Raw genomic sequence first — 4819 nt, 5'->3', positions numbered from 1 at the left:
CTGTGCAAAATTGGTTAGAGATTTGAAAAGAGATGCGGGAACTAGAACTAAAAAACAAAGACAATTGGGATTTCCCCAAGCACTAAAATGGTTAGAAGAAGCAAATAAATGAGCTATAAAAGAAAAACAGTGCCAGGAAAAAGAAAAAAAATAAATCAAAAGGGATCACTGGTGCCAAGTGGAAAAGTAGCTTTATTTTTAGATAAGGAGGATGAGCATACGGTTTGTGCGGTACAAAGGCAGGCAACTGCCCCACCGTATGGGGAAATTGCTGCTGCTGTACCGGCGGACCCTCCTCAATACCAGTCTGAAGATGTGGGATCTGTACAGCAGGGTGGGTTATTGGCTGCTCAAGGAAACATTGTGACCCCTCCAATTTACCCGCAAATTCCCGTAGTACCCAAGGTTGCTTTGCAACAGGTAGACCAACCTATGCAGTTAAGGTTGGGACCAGCAGGGCAAGGACGTTGGGCCATTAACCTTTCTGACCACTCAGAAGCCCTTCCCTTAATACAAGTTGCAAACCCACAAGCAGGGGATGTTGGACAAGAGCCAACTATTTTCGTTTATCGTCCCTGGGCTAGAGAGGATATAAAATGAGCTACGGATGGTATTCCTCATCCCAAGGTTAATTTTTAAAAGTTTTCTGAGGACATAGTTGGTATGCATTTAAGTTATCATCTAAATGGTTTAGAAGTAGAACAAGTAGTGCAACAAATCCTGGGTCCAGATTGGCACTTAGTTTGTGGTACTTGGACATGTAAGGCAGATGACGGCACTACATTAAAGCATAATTCTGGGGTGTTAGACACACGAGTCACTGATCTGTTGAAGAGAATTTCTGATAAGTGGCATCCAAGCGCAGATTGGACAGTAATAAATCAGTGCATCCAAAATGATGATGAATCTGTAGATCACTATATTGTAAGATTGACAGAAGTGTTCAATAACCATTGTGGAATGATGATTCCGCAGGATCAGTCTACTGATAGTCCGTATGAACAGCAATTGAAAAACACTTTTCTTAAAGGTTGTAAGGCTCTGATAAATAGTTTTATAACTAAGCATATGGTTGATCACAGAACATGTAGACTGCAACCTTTGTTTGAATATGCACGGCATGCTGAGCGACATTTCAATTTAAAAAAGAAAAAGAAAGTACAAGTGTTAGCAGTAGGGGATGATGGTGGTATATTTTTGGTACAGGACCAAAGGGGGCAAGGGTGCCGTGGTGGCGTACAAAGACATGGGGGCCCGAAATGGGACACGTCAAATAAACTGGGTGGACATTCAGAGGAATATGAGGGGAGGTTAAAACGTGGAAAATGTTTTAAATGTGGTAGACGTGGGCACTTTGCTGCCAACTGCGAAGAGTGGCAACATCCCCCACAGCTTACGAACAAGGGCTCCGCATGACTATATGATAGTAAAGGAAGGCACCAAATTCATTATTGTGATTATTGTAGAGAAGAAGAAAGCGAGAATGATTGTGATGATGATGATGATGAGGCAGACACTGTCTGCGATGAATGTCAGGACACCCAGGAAATTAAGGAAGGGCGGGATTGTGACTGAAGTCATAAACCTGGCAAATTTGGGTATTGCTATGCATCTAGATCAAAAACCCATGATAGAGTTTTTGGTTGAGGGACAGAAAGTGGAGTTTTTATGTGATTCTGGTGCATCGCGTACACTTTTGGGTCCAGCAGTTCTACCCCCGAACTGCGAAACAGATGAGTTTGTCCTTGTGAAAGCGGCAAACAGGAAAATCTATAAGGAACCACTGTCTCATCTTCTATTGTTCACAGATCCGCAAACAAACCAAGCTGTTAGGTGTAGGGTAATTATATCAAAAGTTTGTCCAGTTAATTTGCTGGGATGAGATTTGATGCATTTGTTTGGAATAGCGGCAATTCCCACACCTAAAGGCATTGAGGCGAAAAGGTTAGCGGATGGCTTGGTGGTACAAGGAGTACAAGACTTGTTTTACTGGTATAGCCAGGACTTGATTTCAAATGGGCCAGGGAGGGTTGATACAGATTTGATCAACCTAGCTTTAAGTAAATCTAGGAGCGGGTCTCCGCAGGTTGCGGCGCACTTACATTGTACTATGTACTACAGACAGGCCCCTGGTCTGGATAAAGAATTTGAAAAAGAATTCTTTAGTCACAAACGTGCAAGGATAATTTTGAATGAGATGTTTTGGGATAAGCAAGGTAATACAGTAGTGACCTGTACTTTGACCAAGGAAATGAGTTCTTTATATCGCTCAGGTTTTAGCCCACATATTTCAATTACTAAAGCGCTGGGGACACATTGGGTAGATTTGGCGAAAAAGGTAACAAATTGGGACACAATGTCCGAAAGTCAGTTGAAGGATCAACAGATCCAGGTACAAAGATTAAATTGGGTGACTTGGGCACAACCAAGTGTGCACCTCAGGGATGACAAAACAGAAATGGCATGACAAATCCTCCTAACTCAAGAGGAAGATAGTGCGTTAAGTGCCTTACCTGTAGATTTATGGTCAAAAGGTAAAGGGGATGTAGGACTGATGAAAACAGCAGGTGAAGTTTGTATAACTCCAAAGTCAGGTTTTAGACCTCGTAAGCACCAATACCCACTAAGTAAACAAGCAGAGGAAGGAATTAAGCCAGTCATTGAGCAGCTAAAACAGGTAGGAATTCTTGTTGAATGTCCAGATTCACCCTGCAATACTCCGTTGTTTCCTGTAAAGAAACCGGATGGGTCATGGAGGTTGGTTCAGGATTTACAATCAGTTAATTCAGCTGTGATCCCAAGAGCACCGGTGGTCCTGACCCCTATACATTACATAATGATTTATTACCTCAGCACAGATATTTTTCTGTCATAGATATAAGCAATGCCTTTTTCTCCATACCACTACATAAGGAGAGTAGATTTTGGTTTGCATTCACTTATCAAGGTAAAAGATACACCTACACCAGATTGCCACAGGGCTATTGTAAGAGTCTGACAATATTTGCACAAGAAATGGCTGCAAATTTAGCTCAGTTTGTTCCCCCAGAGGGAAGCCAGGTTCTGTTGTATGTAGATGATATTTTGTTGGCCTCACCCACGCAGGAAAGTTGTAGAAGGGATACCCTTGCCCTTCTTAGTTTTTTAGCTAAGCAAGGACATAAGGTAAATAAAAAAAAGCTACAATTGTGGAAAGCACAAGTAAAGTACTTGGGTTATTTAATTTCGCAGGCAGGTAGACAATTGGAGAACAAAAGGAAACAAGCAATTCTTAAGGCACCTATGCCTACGACTAAGTGGGAGATGATGTCCTTTTTAGGTGTGACTAATTTTTGTAGAAGTTGGATCCCTAACTATGCTGAGGAAGTAGGGCCATTGACCGCACTGATCTATGATACTCCCATGGCGGCTAAGAATAATGTACAGTGGACAAACAAGGCAATACAGGCATTTATTAGAATTAAGCAATTGATAGGATCCTCTGTTTTGGGTTTTCTGAACTATTCTAAGCCGTTTGGGCAAATGGTTGATTGTAAGGGAGGATATATGACTTCAGTTCTGGTACAAGTACATGGGGATAAACAGAGGCCGATAGCTTTCTACTCCTCCAGATTAGATCCTGTTGCAAGGGCATTGCCGCATTGTGTTCAAGCTGTGGTGGCGGCTGCAATGGCAGTACAAGCCTCAGCATCATTAGTTTTGTTTCACCCATTACAATTGCGGGTTCCACATTCAGTAGCTACTATACTTTTGCAAGATAAGATAACCTTTTTATCTCCTAGTCGACATTTGTCGTGTATGACAGTGCTGCTGACACAGCCTCATATGACCATAGAAAGATGTACTACTCTTAATCCGGCGACACTTTTGCCGACTCCAGAAGAAGGTACTCCACACGTTTGTTTAGAGAGCATTCATGACAAAGTACTTCCCCGACCAGATTTAACGGATATTCCGTTGATAGATTCTGATCTCGTTTTGTTTGTAGACGGATCAGCAAAGAAAGACACTGTAGGAAAAACACTAGTAGGGTATGCTGTCACCACAAAAACTGAAGTTTTGGAGGCAAAAGGATTGTCAAACATTTATTCTGCACAAGTAGCTGAGTTGGTGGCTTTGACTCGAGCTTGTACCTTAGGGGAGGGTAAAAAAGTAACAATTTATACAGATAGTCAATATGCTTTCTCCACTGTGCATGTTTTCGCTCAACTATGGAAGAATAGGGGAATGGTTACTGCGACAGGCAAACCAATAAATCACAGAGATTTAATTTTACAGTTGTTAGATGCAGTGCAACTACCACTTCAGATAGCGATATGTAAATGTTCCGCACATACCAACAGAAAAGATCCTGTCTCCAGGGGAAATGCCCTTGCTGATATGGCTGCAAAAAAGGCAGCTCAAGAAAATGATTTGCTTTTACATGATAATGATTTGGAGCCCGGACACCTCTTAGACTTAGAGACACTAAAAGTAATGCAAACACTGATGACACAGAACAAAAAATGTCGTTGGGTAAAATATGGTATCACTCAACAGAGTGGGTTGTATAGGGCATCAGATGGCAAAATGGTATTACCCTCAAACCTTTTTAGGTATGCGGCATTGGTTAGCCATGGACCTGCCCATGTAGGAGTACAGACGATGTTTCAAATAGTGTCTAAGGTGTTTTGGTGTAAAGGGTTTTCAACTTATGCAAAGCAATTCTGTTTATCTTGTTTATTACGTGCAAAGTATCATGCTCACGGGGGAGTTAAAAAGTCTCAGCAGGCATTCCCTACCCCTACATATCCATTCCACACACTCTGTATGGACTTTA

This window comes from Protopterus annectens, chromosome 2.part0 (assembly GCF_019279795.1).
Source record: "Protopterus annectens isolate FY-2018-M chromosome 2.part0, PAN1.0, whole genome shotgun sequence".
NCBI lineage: Eukaryota > Metazoa > Chordata > Ceratodontiformes > Protopteridae > Protopterus > Protopterus annectens.
The sequence above is the reverse complement of the archived record's forward strand: the minus strand, read 5'-3'. Positions refer to the sequence as shown.